This window comes from Haemaphysalis longicornis, unplaced genomic scaffold, assembly GCF_048455015.1.
Source record: "Haemaphysalis longicornis isolate Haplotype H1 unplaced genomic scaffold, Haemaphysalis longicornis Haplotype H1 scaffold_1, whole genome shotgun sequence".
In the NCBI taxonomy this organism is placed as follows: domain Eukaryota; kingdom Metazoa; phylum Arthropoda; class Arachnida; order Ixodida; family Ixodidae; genus Haemaphysalis; species Haemaphysalis longicornis.
The window spans coordinates 197,106,136-197,127,510 of NW_027526203.1; the positions used below are offsets into that span (position 1 = coordinate 197,106,136).

At 46.3% G+C, this 21,375-nt stretch overlaps 2 long non-coding RNA genes across 2 annotated transcripts; one reads left to right on the forward strand and one right to left on the reverse strand.

Annotated features, from left to right (window-relative positions):
- Positions 1-1,329: 1,329 nt before the first annotated feature.
- LOC144140983 (uncharacterized) lies at positions 1,330-10,404 on the reverse strand. The gene is made up of 3 exons (XR_013316404.1): positions 10,306-10,404; positions 7,759-7,861; positions 1,330-1,429 (listed from the first exon to the last, which is right to left on the reverse strand). It is a non-coding gene; the product is annotated as an uncharacterized LOC144140983 (long non-coding RNA).
- A 223-nt stretch (positions 10,405-10,627) lies between these two features.
- On the forward strand, positions 10,628-20,287 carry LOC144167873 (uncharacterized). The gene is made up of 3 exons (XR_013322145.1): positions 10,628-10,729; positions 13,173-13,275; positions 20,158-20,287. It is a non-coding gene; the product is annotated as an uncharacterized LOC144167873 (long non-coding RNA).
- The last annotated feature ends 1,088 nt before the right edge of the window (positions 20,288-21,375 follow it).

The window sequence follows — 21,375 nt, forward strand, 5'->3', positions numbered from 1 at the left end:
CGGCTGCGGCCCGTGCCCAAGGCTGCTCCTGTTGTCCCTACGCTTGCATATAGTAAGGCCGTACCTACCACTCGACGAACACGCCGTGCGGTACGCGCCTGTGAGCGAATGGGCCCCGTCTCCCTCGCTGCTGCGAGCCGATCCGGCCAGCACGGCGATGCGCGCGCGCACAACGTGCGAGCACCCCGGAATTTGCCCTGACAGAAGAGCCCACTGGCTCTGCGCCGACGAAACGTGCGCACTTGCGCGTGGCGCCCCATCGCCCCTTTCACCTAACGGGAAGTACGTATACCTGTGCTGTAAATTGTGTAATTGGGACTGTAAAATATGTGACTAGAACGTTAGTATAAAATAAACGTCTTCCCTCCGTACCCTGGGCATATTCCTTTGTCGCTCCCTTCTCCACCTGCCCAACAGAGGCGGTGTTGATTTGGGCGACGGCGTTTCAGTTTCGTGAGCGTGCTCAACTAGCTCGAACCCGCGGTGGTTCCTCGCAGTGTGCATGAATGCCTGCCTTGTTCAAAGCTAGGGTTATGCATATTGTGAGGTAGAGAGACCACAACTTGTAGCCCACCTCGAACATTTTGGTACTCAGATTTTCTGACGATTGCTTTCAACCTTGTCACGATGGTTGCACTTTCTGCCCTGCTGCTTTTTATGCGGTCGCACAAACAACCGGGTTGCTTGTTTTGTTTTTTTCTTTATCGTATCTAGCGCTCCGCCCAGACGAAATGGCAGTTGGCACTAAAGTTTCGCCCAGGCAGAATTAGAACTGTCAAATACTCCTGCTCTGATCTTCGCCTCTTAGATTAGACACGCAGGACTACCTTTGCACCGCCTCCTCTTCGCGATCGTGTGTTCATGGGTCTTTTTCTTTTTTGCTTGCAAGCCCCAATGGTGCTAGCACCCACATTTATTTGCGAGTTGGAATATGAAGCCTCCACTGATGTCAAAACAAGCCACAAGGGGCTTTGGTATCCAGTATTCTTACGCTGGAGCATGCTTCAAGGCATGTGATCACAAAAGCACTTAAGTTTACAGCAAATACAGGTTCTCAAATTGACTGAAAAACTGAAACAACATTAAGCCTTATAAATATTTACCTAGTATGTGTGCTAGTTCTGCATCAATTGCTAAAAAAAAAAAAAAACCCGCAACACATGCTAATGAACTGATCATGAAAAAGTGACGTAGTGAATAGTAAATCTGTAGGCTGAAAACAATTTTTTAATAAAACTACAGATTTGAATATAGATTACATGTTGCAATGTATGGGCATATGAAACAGCAGAAACCAAGTCCCAAAGCTCGAAAATTTTTTATTAAATGCTTTATAACCTCAAATATACATACAATATTTTACGTGCCCATCACGGTTTAGGCCAGGAACATCTTGGCTCAAAACTTTCCACAATTTCTCAGTCAGCACCTGCAACACCAAAAGAAACAAATAAACGCTTCCTTTTACAACCACACCGCGAATGCCAAGTGAATCTAAATTCACAATTGATGGTGTATTTTGTCCCGTATAGGGCTACATTAATATGTACACAAAAGTTAGTTTAGCCTGCTTTTGAACTATTCTAACTGCTTATTCTGAATTTTTTTTCTACGTGACACCAGAGATCCTTTGCTGATGCAGTCTTGTGTCTAAAACCTGCTTTAGTCCCTTCACACCAAATGGTATTTTTGACTTTTTTGAGAATTTGTACAAGGCCAAATCATGGCTTACACTAGTAGGATTAAAGTTCTGAGCTAGACTGCTTTGATCTCTGATCTCGTTAACAAACTGCACTGCCTTTCCCAATAGCTAAGCAGGTGCTTACAGTGTATCTGACAGAACAGCTGTCACACAATGGCCATACAGGACAACTGGGTCGGTTTATCAGTCAGGAATTACATGAGGGGGCACTAGGCTGAGCCCAACTCATCGCACCACTGCTGCAAAAACAAAGTGGAAAAAGATTCTATTTCGGGGGTTGTAGTTGCCAAGGCCACTCTCGGGCTATGAAGCATGGCACAGTGCTAGGTTCGATCCACGTTAATCCTGACATTTGGGTATCTTAACACGCACTGAAATCTCCACACACGGGCGTTTTCGATTTTTTTCTTTTTGCCTTCACTAAAAAAAAAAAAAGGAAAAGAAAAAGTCCTTGGGCTCAGCTGCACAATGCTTTAGGAACTGCGGCTGCTGCTCAGGCACAAGTTGGAGCCATTACTTGACTAGGCACAAATCCTCAAGAGTTGAAAACTGATTTCAGCGCAAAGCGGCAAAACAGCACTTTATTAAAAACAAGAGAAGTGGGAAAGACCTTATAACAACACGCGCTAAAGAATGACCTTTTTGAATAAACACAGTGTCACTTTGTAAATCGTCAATGCCTGGATAGCATATCCTTCATGCACAAGTATACTTAGTTGCTCCTTTAGACCGACAACGATGGCCAGAAGAAGTCAGGCTGCTGCCTTGCACGCCTTGTACTTGCTGCTTCGCCTTAATACTATTACCATAAGTTAGGAGCCAAGTATCTGAAATACCCATCTGTTCGATGCTTTGAACGTGCCGTGTAGGTGTTGTCGTGCAGTAATCCTCATTGGACGACGAGAACGAATGCAAATTAAATGACTCGCGAGCGAAAAATGACGTTACCAAAGTTGATCAGTTCACAAATCTTGCACCGCTTTACCATTGAGCCAATGCTGTCGACTTGTTTGTAAACAACCTGTAATTTCTCCGCGCCACGTAACGTCATTGATAGTGGTTGCGGACTGAAGTAGCGTAGAAAACCGGGCTAGTTGGTGCAGATTCATCTTCGCAGCGCACAAATAACGGGACAAAAAGGAGGATAACACTGGACAACCACTGAACCAAAACCGAATTTTTATTGAAGAGACAAATATAAAGCCATCGAAGGTATAAAACATAAAAACATGACACATGAACCCACTATAAGCAACTGTACAGACAAACGCTCTCAAGTACTGCTCTCTTCAAGATACGCCAATTCTGCATCTAAAAGTGCTAAAGACGAGCGCTAACACACGAGTCAGACATTTTTCGAATTTTATGTGCTTCCACTATACTTCCCTCACCTTTTGTTCATCGTGCTAGAACAGTACCGTTGTATCATGAAGGAAAAGCGTACAACCACAATCTTTGCAATGGGTGGGAAGAGGGCCAGAAGGCACTCAGTGAACTGGCCAACATCAAAGCGACCACAATTGAAAGGAATGCAATAAACCACGTTTAATCTCTAAGGAACAACCTGTTTCTCATGTTTCACACCACAGCTGTTTGCTCGGCCCTTATTACTAATATTCTTTTCGATGGCGGGACAGCAGCAGTTTAACTTAATTTTGGCTGAAAACACCACATTGATGTTATATCTGCACCCCACTTCTTTCAAGCGGTGAGATACATCGTGCAGGTACGAGATTACAACTATCTTTTCCTTCACAACACCACAAGCAGGAGACAAGTTTTCTTCACCAAATCCAACAACTAAAGACAGGCCGACCCAATGACTCCGTCACCGTAGCCAGCATTTTTGGGTCCAACTAACTGTTCACCAAAGCTAGACTCAATTAGGTGAAAACAAGACTGAAAACAAAACAAGATGGCTGACCTGAGGCAGTTGACAACAATCCCATATTTTGCAATCCTAGAACGTGCTGATGAAGAGTTCAGTAAAGGCTTCTTCGATTGCGGGCTATAGAGCCAACATACATGATTCTGCTCGAATTTTAACAACAGGACCAAAAACTGGATTGTTCTTTCGTTTAGCGCCTTGGACATAAAGGTCAGCCTAAATGCGTGACGTTTGAATGCTTTTAAAATGTCTACCACTTTTCTTGTAGGGCCATAGTTTCCACAAAGTACTAGGTAATCGTCAACATACATGAAAATTTTATTTGCCAAACCCTCCAAGTCACGTTCCAATACACGGTCAACATGAGCCAAGAAAATGTCACTAACAAGGTGAGGAACTTTAGAACGTCTACAGATTCCAGATCTCTGCACAAAGACACTGTCACACCATCCTACAATAGTTGATGCTAAGTCCCATGCCAAAACCTCGATGGAGTCATCCGTCGCCTATATTCAGGATGGTGTTGCTCTGTGTCACAAGATAGATGGCGACACGTCAGAAACTGGCAAAGTAGGCCATGTGCAGAAAGGAATTGCTGATGGCGCTTTCAACCTGCTTGTTTATAAGGACTGCACCAGCACAGACGGCATCATTACAGAGTGCAGACCGTTTAAACATCTTGAAAAGGGCTTCGCAGCCTCTGGAAAATGTTTCTTTGGTTATCAACGTAACTAGTTGATGCATTTATTTTTGTTATTCCCCCCACTGTAATGCCAACAGGCGCTGTGGGTACCAAATAAAGTAAGAAAGAAACAAGCGAAAGCTCACTGTATTGCCCCACAGTTCACTCGAATGCCTAACACGGCTCCCACATCCTATTACGAGTATACCACTCCACTGGAATTTGCCCTTCTTTGTTCGACGACTTAATGAAAATAGTACGCCGTGAGCTGGAGGCTACGGCTATGGCTGGCCTACTAGCCCTGACCCGTGAATGAACGTCACCTTCCATCTCCCTAATCCATGCGATATACAGCAAGAGCTCGCAAGCCACACCATTCCACGCATTTGCTCTGTAGCTCACCCGAAAAACGCTTTCACTGTTCCTCGTGTCTTAGCTGGTCCCCACCAATATGCCCCACGCCATTTTCAGACACAAAATTCCGAAGAGTGGAGTACTCCTGAAAACAACCCAATATGCTTCCACTGCTGTCACGGTGGGCATGTGGCCCGCTACAGCTTTCGACATTGCCACGCTAAGCCTTCACCTCACCAGAAGACTAATCAATGCAGCTCAAGGAGGTAATACTGCATCTGTGATTTGGACGACAGATCCTCTATTAACCAAGGAGTCTAAGCCCAATTTACTAGACGTTACTGTTGATGGTGTTGCACCCCAGGCTCTCACTGACACAAATGCTCACATCTCTGTAAACAGCTTAACCCTCCGCTGGCATCACCGCAAAGTTCTGACGCCACCCATGCAAACATTTGTTCGAGTTGCCAATGAGAGCACACCTTCAATTGCCGGAATGCGTACCGCCTGAATATGGATTGCCGACCACGATAGTGTTGCTCTCTTCACCGTCCTTGAAAAATGCCCCCATGACATTATCCTCGGCGTCGATTTTTTCTCGAACCGCTCTCATTGACTGTTCTGCGGGACTTCTCTTTTGAATTTTCTTCTGCCAAAAATGCTCAAAAGCACCGTTCTCGTTCCACAGATTATGTCCATTTGCTGTCAAATGCTGTAACATACATGCCCCTGTGATAAAGCCCACCCGTTTCTCACAGTTATTTCTCACCAGATTGTTCGACAAGCCGAGCGGAAGCTACTACAAGCACGTATCCTTGAGTGCCGCCAGAAGCTACGAGCTTTGGAGAAGCAAACCTTCTTTGCACGCCGGCAACTTGAGTATCTTATTCCTGAGGACTTCCCAGATGTGCAGCTGCACACAAACTTCACTGCTAGCATGGCAGAAGGCCGTCATAGAACGTCGCAAGAGAGGAAACTGCAAGCACTCCAGCCGGACGTGCCACAATGCACCCAAGAGGTCATCAACCTATCTCCGTACACACCGGACGAAGAGGAGGCTAAGGTTTTGTCCCGTGGTTTGAATTTTAACACAGTAGCACCCCCGGAGCCAGGAAAGGGTTTTTTGCGGGCGAACGCGTGGTCGGCCAGCTTTCCTCTGAAGTACGGCAAGAAGCGCGCACCCGTGCTATTGGTGTGCTCTCTGGTTTGCGAAGACATTGTGCAAGACTGCATTTATCGGTAGCGGAGAGGCAAGCCATCAGGAGCCTGCGGAATAACAGCAGTATCGCAATCCTTCCTGCTGACAAAGGCAATGCCACGGTCTTGCTAGATAGTAGTGACTACCACACGAAGATGTTGGCCCTTCTCGAAGACCAGCAGACATACGCTCCTCTAGCCCGTGACCCAACTAGCAGGTTACAGTCGAAGCTCCAAGAACTGCTAACCAGGCTTTTCAAGCTAGTCCTTCCGCACCACAAGGGCCTCTACTACAGGTTACTGTGCACGAACGGTTCAGCCCCGGCCATCTACGGTCTGCCTAAAATCCACAAGCCTGGCATTCCTCTTTGGCCTATCGTCGACTTCTCGAGGTCACCGCTCTACCGACTATCAGGCTACCTTCACCAAGTGTTGAGCCCTCTAGCCGGTAAGACGCCCACGCACGTCGGAAACTCATCCTCTTTTGTTTCGAAGCTGAAAGACGTAACTCTAACTGAAGACGACGTCATGGTTTCGTTCGACGTCAAGTCTCTTTTCACTAGTGTCCCAGTGGATCTGGCAGTAGCCATGTGCGAAGAAGCACTAAACGCGGACATTAGCCTTCCCGATCGCACTCCCTTTGACGTCCCCGAGCTCTGTGAGTTGCTTATGTTTTGTCTGCGCAACACCTATTTTTCTTACGGGGGAAGCCCCTATCAGCAGACCCATGGCACGGCGATGGGTGCGTCCATATCAGTTACTACAGCCAATCTAGTTATGGAGGCTTTAGAGGGGAAGGTATTGGCAACCTTCACACCGGCACCGAGGTTTTTCTGCCGCTATGTCGACGACTGTTTTTGTATTTTAAAAAAGCAAGATGTCCCATGTCTTCTGGACAGCCTCAACGCCCAGAATGTGGATATACAGTTCACCGTGGAGTTCGAGCAAGACAACATGCTTCCCTTTTTTGGATGTTCTTGTTCGCCGCGATGTGGGCGCTCTCTCCTTCTCAGTGTACAGGAAGCCCACACACACGGGTCGTTACCCCAGTTTTGAATCTTGCCACCCTCTCGGCCACAAGACATCCGTTGTGTCGTCCTTGATAAAGTGCGCCGTGCGCTCAGATGACAGTGCACTGAAACGTGAATTAGGAACGATTCGCCGCAAACTAATCGCCAATGGCTATCCTAAGCGACTTATTTGCCGAACCAAGAATAAGGTACTACAGCGAAGAATGGCCAACAACAGGACATTACGAGCACGCGCAGCCATCCCCTACGTCCCAGGATTAAGCGATGCATTGTCGCACGTCTTTTCAAAATACGACATGCGCATTGCCCATGTACCGACCAGCGAGCTCCGCGACGACTGAAAGAGCACCAACGTGATGTAAGAAATCATAATCACATGACGAATGCCATTGCCATTGCGGAGCACGCGCACAATCATTCCCACAAGATTGACTGGGAGAACACCGCAATTTTAGCTAAGGAAAAGAACACATCATCTCGGCGTCTGCTAGAGTCACTTTTTATCCAATCAACGCCAGCCGCAATGAACCGGACGGATGGGACTTTGCCTCCCGTCTACGCATGCTCTCTACGTCATGTGCTGCCTATATAATTGATGACGACGGCTTGTCTTACGTAGTGAACAAGGAACCCGTATGTGGTTCCGAAACGTCAATATATTTTTATTCTTGGTCAGTGTTCGCTTTTCTTTTGCAAGTTATTATATGGTCTTCCCTATTACAGATGCGCTGCTTCTGTGAAACGTCACCCTGCCACATATCATCATTACTGTGGTAGAGAACCGAACCTGCCTTCCCTTTCAGTTTTTCAATTTCAGTTTCACACCTCAAGTCCTTCCCAAGGGGATTTCGCTTGCAATGCTGTGCCCTTTCTGCCATGAATGCTAGCACCCCTGCAGATTTACCTCCTGCAGTGCAGGCGTCCCATCAAGCACCATCAATCAAGGCAGTGGCTGCTTCAGACCTCCCACCGGATCATACCGCCGATCTCCCTCGTCTTCTGGATTCCTGCAAGGACATCTTCGACTTAGACAACCATTCACCAACCCAAACTTCTGCAGTCACCCATCATATCAACACCAACGATGCTTCACTAGTGTACAGGTGGCCCTATTGCGTATCACTTGCTGTACGACTCGTCATCCAAAAGGTAAAAAAAAAAATGCTCAGTAAGGATACAGTTGAACCATCTTCCAGTCTGCGGGTGTCTCCAGTCGTGTTGGTCAGAGAAAAAGATGGGACGTAGTGCTTCTAGATGGATCATGCAAACTTAACTATTATGAAGGAAGGCCTCATACAGTGGGATGTCATTGATACAATTCTGCATAATACGTTTTTCTTTTCATTCCAAGCTAAAATCCCTTAGAAATAATGCATTTTCGTGCATTTGATACGATCACATTTTTGCTAAAAATTGGATAGCACGATCACGAAAGTGAACCTTGACCATTTTTAGAAACCTTACATTTATTCTTCGGTATACTAGCTCAAACCCCATGCCAACAACCCATGACCTGCATGGCAGCGCCGGTTCTGCGACAAAAACACTGCTGCCGGGCGTGGGCGCTCTGTTCAATGAGGATGATATGTGAGGCGAGGCACTGTGCCATCTAGTGAAACATATCATAATCACAGAGTTTCTCAGTTTGATCATAATCGAGGAAGAAGGTTCCAATGCTCTTGGCAGTCGACCACTTCCCTCTCCAACTTCTCGCCATGCTCTGTGCTTCCTGCTCCGTTCTTTGTTCTCTTTCTGCGCTGTTCCTGTGTTCGGTGGTGTTGCTTATGAGGCTATTTTTGTTCTTGTTCTATTTGACTAGTCTTGTTCTCCTTAGGCTGCCTTGTTGCTGTGCGGGGTGTGCTGCCAGGCTTGTGGCAATGTCGAGGAAACGGAAGGCACTCAGTATAAAAAGAAAAAGTGGAAATTGTACAGAAATTGGAAGAAAACCCGAAGAGGAAATGCGTGGATTTGGCACACAAGCTCGGTTTGCCAGTGTCAACGCTCAACACTATTGCCGGTCAGCAAGAGGAACTTCAAAAGAATCTGCAAGTTTCCGGCCCTGATGCGAAACAAGCACAAGGTGCGAAGCATGACCAAATGGAAGACATCCTGCTCACATGGTGGGAGGAAGTTAGAGCGGCAGGATGAACGCCGATAGGTCAGTACTACGCGAAAAAGTTGACAACACTGCGCTCTCCTTGGGCATTGAGGACTCCAAAGCGTCTGGTGGCTGGCTTCACCAATTCAAGGCACAACGTGAAGTGTCATACAGAACAGCGTCCGCCCAAGTGAAAAATACCAGCAGCTTTTTTTTATTTTTACATTTCCGGAGAATTTTGTCCCAGACTTCGAAAAGAAAGTGCAGCACAAATTTACCAGCTACTCCACTGTTGCTCAATAAAATTGAGTTGCTGACGGAGAATGCAGCTAGATTTTTCTCCTTCTTTTTTAACAAACTCTTTGGATAATACGATTTTCACATAATGCTTTTTATTTCCCGGTTCCCCTGAAAAACGTATCAACGAGATTTCACTGTACATGATACATAGACAAGATGTGGCTGGCAACTTGTGAAGGGAGGTAACTTCGTGCAACCAAAGCCTGATTAGTCATGCTAATTCCTCCTATATTTCAATATGGTCTAACACCAGCTACCCCACTTCGGCAGAGCCAGTGGGGAACATTTCAACACTACTGTCACTGTGTACTGCAGAACGAACATCCATCCCGCATTTAAAAACCCTGCATACGAAGCTGCATCGCGCAAAGTTGTTCTATGGCCACTGAATGTCCTCGCTGAATGTCAAGGAAGCGTCCTCACCGACGCGCTTTGGCGTCGTCTATCAGCGGATTCGTATGTATACAAGCGTTTACAGCAAGAACGGTAAATATATTACTACGCCCTTCAAGCACATATCGGCAAAATGCGATTACTTCGCCGCGTTCGCAGGAATGAGCCGCACAGTAGAGAACACAGTCGTAGCATACTAGCAGGAATGAACGCATCGTACGGCTTCTTCCACGTTTCGTCACCCCGTGACTACAGTTTACCTCAACACCAATTTATAACGCACGCCCTTAAAGAGCTTACACTCTAAAAAGCGCTACAACCTTTCTGGTAACCTTGAGTGAATGTAAAAGCGTAGCCACCGCGCACATCACGTCGTAGCTAGCGCCGACTTCAATGCGAATGCGGTCGTCGACGCGGCTACGCGAACGTACCGCTGACAGCCTCAAGGAAAGTGTATTTGGGCGCTCTAGAACAACGTATTTAAATTTAGCCCATGTTTGCGAATAACAAATGATTCCTTGAGTGCTTTAGTTACATTGTCATTCAGAATGTGCCTAGCCAGTTATGTCCAACATACGGAGAGCGCACGGCATTTGCAGTACACGGACAGGTATATGATTACCCGTCCCTCTTGATACCAGCGCTTAAAAAATATCTTACCTTTCGTTTATGACGCAAAAAGATGCCGAGGGGAAAGTTTCGTTATCTACAAGAAATCGATGCTGGCTTGCGCTTTGAAACTCGTACACAATAGGCAAGTGGCTTCGGCTTGACATGGCTTGACCAGTGTTGCTTTTGCCTTGCGCAAACTTAATTTAACTAAAAAACTCTGTCACACAACCGGCTAAATATGGCCGCTCGTTATTTGTTATTTGCGAAGGTAACAGAGTATAAAAGTCGCGTAACAGAAAACTTTAGTTGAATTAAGTTTGCGCATGGCAAAAGCAACACTGGTCAAGCCATGTCAAGCCGAAGCCATCTGCCTGTAGTGTACGAGTTTCAAAGCGCAAGCCAGCATCGATTTCTTGTAGATAACGAAACCTGCTGCTTTCTCCTCGGCATCTTTTTGCGTCATGAACGAAAGGTAAGATATTTTTTAAGGGCTGGTGTCAAGAGGGACGGGTAATTATATACCTGTCCGTGTACTGCAAACGCCGTGCGCTCTCCGTATGTTGGACATAACTGGCTAGGCACATTCTGAATGACAATGTAACTAAAGCACTCAAGGAATCATTTGTTATTCGCAAACATGGGCTAAATTTAAATACGTTGCTCTAGAGCCCCCAAATACACTTTCCTTGAGTCTGTCAGCGGCACGGTCACGTAGCCGCGTCGACGACCGCGTTCGCATTGAAGACGGCGCTAGCTGCGACGTGATGTGCGCGGTGGCTACCCTTTTACACTCACTCAAGGTTACCAGAAAGGTTGTAGCGCTTTTTAGAGTGTAAGCTCTTTAAGGGCGTGCGTTATAAATTGGTGTTGAGGTAAACTGTAGTCACGGGGTGACGAAACGTGGAAGAAGCCGTACGATGCGTTCATTCCTGCTAGTATGCTACGACTGTGTTCTCTACTGCGCGGCGCAATCCTGCGAACGCGGCGAAGTAATCGCATTTTGCCGACATGCGCTTGAAGAGCGTAGAAATATATTTACCGTTCTTGCTGTAAACGCTTGTATACATACGAATCCGCTGATAGACGACGCCAAAGCGCGTCGGTGAGGACGCTTCCTTGACATTCAGCGAAGACATTCAGTGGCCATAGAACAACTTTGCGCGATGCAGCTTCGTATGCAGGGTTTTTAAATGCGGGATGGATGTTCGTTCTGCAGTACACAGTGACAGTAGTGTTGAAATGTTCCCCACTGGCTCTGCCGAAGTGGAGTAGCTGGTGTTAGACCATATTGAAATATAGGAGAAATTAGAATGACTAATCAGGCTTTGGTTTCACGAGGTTACCTCCCTTCACAAGTTGCCTGCCGCATCTTGTCTATGTATCATGTACAGTGAAATCTCGTTGATACGTTTTTCAGGGGAACCGGGAAATAAAAAGTATTATGTGAAAATCGTATTATCCAAAGAGTTTGTTAAAAAAAAGGGAAAAAATCTGCATTCTCCGTCAGCAACTCAATTTTATTGAGCAACAGTGGAGTAGCTGGTAAATTTGTGCTGCACTTTCTTTTCGAAGTGGGGGAGAAAATTCTCCGGAAATGTAAAAATAAAAAAAAAAAAGCTGCTGGTATTTTTCACTTGGGCGGATGCTGTTCTGTATGACACTTCGCGTTGTGCCTTGAATTGGTGAAGCCAGCCACCAGATGCTTTGGAGTCCTCAATGCCCAAGGAGAGCGCAGTGTTGTCAACTTTTTCGCGCAGTACTGACCTATCGGCGTTCATCCTGCCGCTCTAACTTCCTCCAACCATGTGAGCAGGATGTCTTCCATTTGGTCATGCTTCGCACCTTGTGCTTGTTTCGCATCGGGGCCGTAAACTTGCGGATTCTTTTGAAGTTCCTCTTGCTGACCGGCAATAGTGTTGAGCGTTGACACTGGCAAACCGAGCTTGTGTGCCATATCCACGCATTTCCTCTTCGGGTTTTCTTCCAATTTCTGTACAATTTACACTTTTTCTTTTTATACTGAGTGCCTTCCGTTTCTTCGACATTGCCACAAACCTGGCAGCACACCCCGCACAGCAACAAGGCAGCCTAAGGAGAACAAGACTAGTCAAATAGAACAAGAACAAAAATGGCCTCATAAGCAACACCACCGAACACAGGAACAGCGCAGAAAGAGAACAAAGAACGGAGCGGGAAGCACAGAGCATGGCGAGAAGTTGGGGAGGGAAGTGGTCGACTGCCAAGAGCATTGGAACCTTCTTCCTCGATTATGATCAAACTGAGAAACTCTGTGATTATGATATGTTTCACTAGATGGCACAGTGCATCGCCTCACATATCATCCTCATTGAACAGAGCGCCCACGCCCGGCAGCAGTGTTTTTGTCGCAGAACTGGCGCTGCCATGCAGGTCATGGGTTGTTGGCATGGGGTTTGAGCTAGTATACCGAAGAATAAATGTAAGGTTTCTAAAAATGGTCAAGGTTCACTTTCGTGGTCGTGCTATCCAATTTTTAGCAAAAATGTGATCGTATCAAATGCACGAAAATGCATTATTTCTAAGGGATTTTAGCTTGGAATGAAAAGAAAAACGTATTATGCAGAATTGTATCAATGACATCCCACTGTATGAGGCCTTCCTTCATAATAGTTAAGTTTGCATGATCCATCTAGAAGCACTACGTCCCATCTTTTTCTCTGACCAACACGACTGGAGACACCCGCAGACTGGAAGATGGTTCAACTGTATCCTTACTGAGCATTTTTTTTTTTACCTTTTGGATGACGAGTCGTACAGCAAGTGATACGCAATAGGGCCACCTGTACACTAGTGAAGCATCGTTGGTGTTGATATGATGGGTGACTGCAGAAGTTTGGGTTGGTGAATGGTTGTCTAAGTCGAAGATGTCCTTGCAGGAATCCAGAAGACGAGGGAGATCGGCGGTATGATCCGGTGGGAGGTCTGAAGCAGCCACTGCCTTGATTGATGGTGCTTGATGGGACGCCTGCACTGCAGGAGGTAAATCTGCAGGGGTGCTAGCATTCATGGCAGAAAGGGCACAGCATTGCAAGCGAAATCCCCTTGGGAAGGACTTGAGGTGTGAAACTGAAATTGAAAAACTGAAAGGGAAGGCAGGTTCGGTTCTCTACCACAGTAATGATGATATGTGGCAGGGTGACGTTTCACAGAAGCAGCGCATCTGTAATAGGGAAGACCATATAATAACTTGCAAAAGAAAAGCGAACACTGACCAAGAATAAAAATATATTGACGTTTCGGAACCACATACGGGTTCCTTGTTCACTACGTAAGACAAGCCGTCGTCGTCAATTATATAGGCAGCACATGACGTAGAGAGCATGCGTAGACGGGAGGCAAAGTCCCATCCGTCCGGTTCATTGCGGCTGGCGTTGATTGGATAAAAAGTGACTCTAGCAGACGCCGAGATGATGTGTTCTTTTCCTTAGCTAAAATTGCGGTGTTCTCCCAGTCAATCTTGTGGGAATGATTGTGCGCGTGCTCCGCAATGGCAATGGCATTCGTCATGTGATTATGATTTCTTACATCACGTTGGTGCTCTTTCAGTCGTCGCGGAGCTCGCTGGTCGGTACATGGGCAATGCGCATGTCGTATTTTGAAAAGACGTGCGACAATGCATCGCTTAATCCTGGGACGTAGGGGATGGCTGCGCGTGCTCGTAATGTCCTGTTGTTGGCCATTCTTCGCTGTAGTACCTTATTCTTGGTTCGGCAAATAAGTCGCTTAGGATAGCCATTGGCGATTAGTTTGCGGCGAATCGTTCCTAATTCACGTTTCAGTGCACTGTCATCTGAGCGCACGGCGCACTTTATCAAGGACGACACAACGGATGTCTTGTGGCCGAGAGGGTGGCAAGATTCAAAACTGGGGTAACGACCCGTGTGTGTGGGCTTCCTGTACACTGAGAAGGAGAGAGCGCCCACATCGCGGCGAACAAGAACATCCAAAAAAGGGAAGCATGTTGTCTTGCTCGAACTCCACGGTGAACTGTATATCCACATTCTGGGCGTTGAGGCTGTCCAGAAGACATGGGACATCTTGCTTTTTTAAAATACAAAAACAGTCGTCGACATAGCGGCAGAAAAACCTCGGTGCCGGTGTGAAGGTTGCCAATACCTTCCCCTCTAAAGCCTCCATAACTAGATTGGCTGTAGTAACTGATATGGACGCACCCATCGCCGTGCCATGGGTCTGCTGATAGGGGCTTCCCCCGTAAGAAAAATAGGTGTTGCGCAGACAAAACATAAGCAACTCACAGAGCTCGGGGACGTCAAAGGGAGTGCAATCGGGAAGGCTAATGTCCGCGTTTAGTGCTTCTTCGCACATGGCTACTGCCAGATCCACTGGGACACTAGTGAAAAGAGACTTGACGTCGAACGAAACCATGACGTCGTCTTCAGTTAGAGTTACGTCCTTCAGCTTCGAAACAAAAGAGGATGAGTTTCCGACGTGCGTGGGCGTCTTACCGGCTAGAGGGCTCAACACTTGGTGAAGGTAGCCTGATAGTCGGTAGAGCGGTGACCTCGAGAAGTCGACGATAGGCCAAAGAGGAACGCCAGGCTTGTGGATTTTAGGCAGACCGTAGATTGCCGGGGCTGAACCGTTCGTGCACAGTAACCTGTAGTAGAGGCCCTTGTGGTGCGGAGGGACTAGCTTGAAAAGCCTGGTTAGCAGTTCTTGGAGCTTCGACTGTAACCTGCTAGTTGGGTCACGGGCTAGAGGAGCGTATGTCTGCTGGTCTTCGAGAAGGGCCAACATCTTCGTGTGGTAGTCACTACTATCTAGCAAGACCGTGGCATTGCCTTTGTCAGCAGGAAGGATTGCGATACTGCTGTTATTCCGCAGGCTCCTGATGGCTTGCCTCTCCGCTACCGATAAATGCAGTCTTGCACAATGTCTTCGCAAACCAGAGAGCACACCAATAGCACGGGTGCGCGCTTCTTGCCGTACTTCAGAGGGAAGCTGGCCGACCGCGCGTTCGACCGCACAAATCACCTTTCCTGGCTCCGGGGGTGCTTCTGTGTTAAAATTCAAACCACGGGACAAAACCTTAGCCTCCTCTTCGTCCGGTGTGTACGGAGATAGGTTGATGACCTCTTGGGTGCATTGTGGCATGTCCGGCTGGAGTGCTTGCAGTTTCCTCTCTTGCGACGTTCTATGACGGCCTTCTGCCATGCTAGCAGTGAAGTTTGTGTGCAGCTGCACATCTGAGAAGTCCTCAGGAATAAAATACTCAAGTTGCCGGCGTGCAAAGAAGGTTTGCTTCTCCAAAGCTCGTAGCTTCTGGCGGCACTCAAGGATACGTGCTTGTAGTAGCTTCCGCTCGGCTTGTCGAACAATCTGGTGAGAAATAACTGTGAGAAACGGGTGGGCTTTATCACAGGGGCATGTATGTTACAGCATTTGACAGCAAATGGACATAATCTGTGGAACGAGAACGGTGCTTTTGAGCATTTTTGGCAGAAGAAAATTCAAAAGAGAGAAGTCCCGCAGAACAGTCAATGAGAGCGGTTCGAAAAAAAATGGACGTTGAGGATAATGTCATGGGGGCATTTTTCAAGGATGGTGAAGAGAACGACACTATCGTGGTCGGCAATCCATATTCAGGCGGTACGCATTCCGGCAATTGAAGGTGTGCTCTCATTGGCAACTCGAACAAATGTTTGCATGGGTGGCGTCAGAACTTTGCGGAGATGCCAGCGGAGGGTTAAGCTCATTACAGAGATGTGAGCATTTGTGTCAGTTTGAGCCTGGGCTGCAACACCATCAACAGTAACGTCTAGTAAATTGGGCTTAGACTCCTTGGTTAATAGAGGATCTGTCGTCCAGGTCACAGATGCAGTATTACCTTCTTGAGCTGCATTGATTAGTCTTCTGGTGAGGCGAAGGCTTAGCGTGGCAATGTCGAAAGCTGTAGCGGGCCACATGCCCACCGTGACAGCAGTGGAAGCATATTGGGTTGTTTTCAGGAGTACTCCACTCTTCGGAATTTTGTGTCTGAAAATGGCGTGGGGCATATTGGTGGGGACCAGTTAAGACACGAGGAACAGTGAAAGCGTTTTTCGGGTGAGCTACAGAGCAAATGCGTGGAATGGTGTGGCTTGCGAGCTCTTGCTGTATATCGCATGGATTAGGGAGATGGAAGGTGACGTTCATTCACGGGTCGGGGCTAGTAAGCCAGCCATAGCCGTAGCCTCCAGCTCAAGGCGTACTATTTTCATTAAGTCGTCGAACAAAGAAGGCAAATTCCAGTGGAGTAGTATACTCGTAATAGGATGTGGGAGCCGTGTTAGGCAGTCGAGTGAACTGTGGGGCAATACAGTGAGCTTTCGCTTGTTTCTTTCTTACTTTATTTGGTACCCACAGCGCCTGTTGGCATTACAGTGGGGGGAATAACAAAAATAAATGCATCAACTAGTTACGTTGATAACCAAAGAAACATTTTCCAGAGGCTGCGAAGCCCTTTTCAAGATGTTTAAACGGTCTGCACTCTGTAATGATGCCGTCTGTGCTGGTGCAGTCCTTAAAAACAAGCAGGTTGAAAGCGCCATCAGCAATTCCTTTCTGCACATGGCCTACTTTGCCAGTTTCTGACGTGTCGGCATCTATCTTGTGACACAGAGCAACACCATCCTGAATATAGGCGATGGATGACTCCATCGAGGTTTTGGCATGGGAAGAAAGTTCCTTCGCGGCTAGTTGGTGGCCAACAAACTTTCCGAACAGCTCACGTAATATCAATTTGCAGGTTTCCCAGCTTGTCAGGTCTGCTTCGTGTGTCTCAAACCAACAATAGTCTGGCTGGGCCCTTGAGGTAAAATATTACGTTGGCCAGCCCCAAGGTTGCATCCCATCTGTTATGAGCGCTCGCACTCTCGTAGGTGCTTGTCCAGTCATCAACGTCAGTGCCGCAGAAGGTGCTGCGGTCGCAGGGATGGGAGATGACCATAAGTGGCATAGTCGGCCAGAGGGCTCCATCGAGTGCCAAAATTTCTGTGCCGACCTGGCGTCCACTGCGCAGCTCCGTGTTTGAGGTAGCAGATGTTGCAGTGCAGGAGGACCAGGATAGGGCACGCTGCGCAAGCCCCTTCATCTTCGAAGCGCGCAAATGAGGTTACTGCGCGCGCAGTAATCCAGGCTGGTGCTCTGCTTTCAGCATTGACACTGGAAACCTTTTCTACTCCCTTCCGTATGAACAAGTTTTGGTCTCTGTGAAAGAGTGTATCACTGTCTACAACGGCGAGGTTAAGTTTATGCAAAGTTGCGGGATTTCCGTGGAATCCTTTTTGGAGCTTCTGCGTTTCTACTTAGCATCAACTATTGTAGGATGGTGTGACGGTGTCTTTGTGCAGAGATCTGGAATCTGTAGACGTTCTAAAGTTCCTCACCTTGTTAGTGACATTTCCTTGGCTCATGTTGACCGTGTATTGTAACGTGACTTGGAGGGTTTGGCAATTAAAATTTTCATGTATGTTGACGATTACCTAGTACTTTGTGGAAACTATGACCCTACAAGAAAAATGGTAGACATTTTAAAAGCATTCAAACGTCACGCATTTAGGCTGACCTTTATGTCCAAGGCGCTAAACAAAAGAACAATCCAGTTTTTGGACCTGTTGTTAAAATTCGAGCAGAATCATGTATGTTGGCTCTATAGACCGCGATCGAAGGAGCCTTTACTGAACTCTTCATCAGCACGTTCTAGGATTGCAAAATATGGGATTCTTGTTAACTGCCTCAGGTCAGCCATCTTGTTTTGTTTTCAGCCTTGTTTTCACCTAATTGAGTCTAGCTTTGGTGAACAGTTAGTTGGACCCAAAAATGCTGGCTACGGTGACGGAGTCATTGGGTCGGCCTGTCTTCAGTTGTTGGATTTGGTGAAGAAAACTTGTCTCCTGCTTGTGATGTTGTGAAGGAAGAGATAGTTGTAATCTCGTACCTGCACGATGTATCTCACCGCTTGAAAGAAGTGAGGAGCAGATATAACATCAATGTGGTGTTTTCAGCCAAAATTAAGTTAAACTGCAGCTGTCCCGCCATCGAAAAGAATATTAGTAATAAGGGCCGAGCAAACAGCTGTGGTGTGAAACATGAGAAACAGGTTGTTCCTTACAGATTAAATGTGGTTTATTGCATTCCTTTCAATGGTGGTCGCTTTGATGTTGGCCAGTTCACTGAGTGCCTTCTGGCCCTCTTCCCACCCATTGCAAAGATTATGGTTGCACGCTTTTCCTTCATGATACAACGGTACTGTTCTTGCACGATGAACAAAAGGTGAGGGAAGTATAGTGGAAGCACATAAAATTCGAAAAATGTCTGACTCGTGTGTTAGCGCTCGTCTTTAGCACTTTTAGATGCAGAATTGGCGTATCTTGAAGAGAGCAGTACTTGAGAGCGTTTGTCTCTCAACGAACAAAAATTCAGTTTTGGTTCGTTGGTTGTCCACTGTTATCCTCCTTTTTGTCCCGTTATTTGTGCGCTGCGAAGATGAATCTGCACCAACTAGCCCGGTTTTCTACGCTACTTCAGTCCGCAACCACTATCAATGATGTTACGTGGCGCGGAGAAATTACAGGTTGTTTACAAACAAGTCGACAGCATTGGCTCAATGGTAAAGCGGTGCCAGAGTCGCCAACTGATCAACTTTGGTAACGTCATTTTTCGCTCGCGAGTCATTTAATTTGCATTCGTTCTCGTCGTCCAATGAGGATTACTGCACGACAACACCTACATGGCACGTTCAAAGCATCGAACAGATGGGTATTTCAGATACTTGGCTCCTAACTTATGGTAATAGTATTAAGGCGAAGCAGCAAGTACAAGGCGTGCAAGGCAGCAGCCTGACTTCTTCTGGCCATCGTTGTCGGTCTAAAGGAGCAACTAAGTATACTTGTGCATGAAGGATATGCTATCCAGGCATTGACGATTTACATTGACGATTCAAAAAGGTCATTCTTTAGCGCGTGTTGTTATAAGGTCTTTCCCACTTCTCTTGTTTTTAATAAAGTGCTGTTTTGCCGCTTTGCGCTGAAATCAGTTTTCAACTCTTGAGGATTTGTGCCTAGTCAAGTAATGGCTCCAACTTGTGCCTGAGCAGCAGCCGCAGTTCCTAAAGCATTGTGCAGCTGAGCCCAAGGACTTTTTCTTTTCCTTTTTTTTTTTTTTTAGTGAAGGCAAAAAGAAAAAAATCGAAAACGCCCGTGTGTGCAGATTTCAGTGCGTGTTAAGATACCCAAATGTCAGGATTAACGTGGATCGAACCTAGCACTGTGTCACGCTTCATAGCCCAAGAGTGGCCTCGGCAACTACAACCCCCGAAATAGAATCTTTTTCCACTTTGTTTTTGCAGCAGTAGTGCGATGAGTTGGGCTCAGTTTAGTGCCCCCTCATGTAATTCCTGACTGATAAACCGACCCAGTTGTCCTGTATGGCCATTGTGTGACAGCTGTTCTGTCAGATACACTGTAAGCACCTGCTTAGCTATTGGGTAAGGCAGTGCAGTTTGTTAACGAGATCAGAGATCAAAGCAGTCTAGCTCAGAACTTTAATCCTACTAGTGTAAGCCATTATTTGGCCTTGTACAAATTCTCAAAAAAGTCAAAAATACCGTTTGGTGTGAAGGGACTAAAGCAGGTTTTAGACACAAGACTGCATCAGCAAAGGATCTCTGGTGTCACGTAGAAAAAAAATTCAGAATAAGCAGTTAGAATAGTTCAAAAGCAGGCTAAACTAACTTTTGTGTACATATTAATGTAGCCATATATGGGACAAAATACACCATCAATTGTGAATTTAGATTCACTTGACGTTTGCGGTGTGGTTGTAAAAGAAAGCGTTTATTTGTTTCTTTTGGTGTTGCAGGTGCTGACTGAGAAATTGTGGAAAGTTTTGAGCCCAGATGTTCCTGGCCTAAACCGTGATGGGCACGTAAAATGTTGTATGTATATTTGAGGTTATAAAGCATTTAATAAAGAATTTTCGAGCTTTGGGACTTGTTTTCTGCTGTTTCATATACCCATACATTGCAACATGTAATCTATATTCAAATCTGTAGTTTTATTAAAAAATTGTTTTCAGCAGACAGATTTACTATTCACTACGTCACTTTTTCATGATCAGTTCATTAGCATGTGTTGCGTTTTTTTTTTAGCAATTGATGCAGAACTAGCACACATACTAGGTAAAGATTTATAAGGCTTAATGTTATGTTTCAGTTTTTCAGTCAATTTGAGAACCTGTATTTTCTGTAAACTTAAGTGCTTTTGTGATCACATGCCTTGAAGCATGCTCCAGCGTAAGAATACTGGATACCAAAGCCCCTTGTAGCTTGTTTTGGTCAGTGTGTGTGGACAAACGTAAGTCATCAGTGGAGGCTTCATAGTCCAACTCGTAAATAAATGTGGGTGCTAGCACCATTGGGGCTTGCAAGCAAAAAAAAAAAAGACCCGTGAACACACGATCGCGAAGAGGAGCCGGTGCAAATAGGTAGTCCTGCGTGTCTAAATCTAAGAGGCGAAGATCAGAGCAGGAGTATTTGACAGTTTTAATTGTGGCTGGGCAAAACTTTAGTGCCAACTGCCGTTTCGTCTGGGCGGAGCGCTAGATATACGATAAAGAAAAAAACAAAACAAGCAACCCGGTTGTTTGTGCCATCGCATAAAAAGCAGCAGGCCACAAAGTGCCAACCATCGTGACAAGGTTGAAAGCAATCGTCAGAAAATCTGAGTACAACATGTTCAAGGTGGGCGACAAGTGATTATACTTATCGCGTATTCCTAGCGTGACTTCGGCCCAACTTTATGGGGCATTAGGCTAAATTTATATTTGTCACACTCCAGGAATTCATTCATAATAAAGGTTGACGATTTTCACAGCGGCGGCCGATCACAGGGTGAACTGTGGATGCACGCTTGCGTAGCAACCGTTCACGCGACGATTTGCGAATGCTACACTGCGATTGCAAAACAGCACGGATTACAAAGTATTTAGGTAATGTTACCTAGAACACTGTTACAGCGTAAAACTTAATCAAACGACCCGGTTGAAGCACTTCGAAACGCACAGCGGTGGGTATCACAA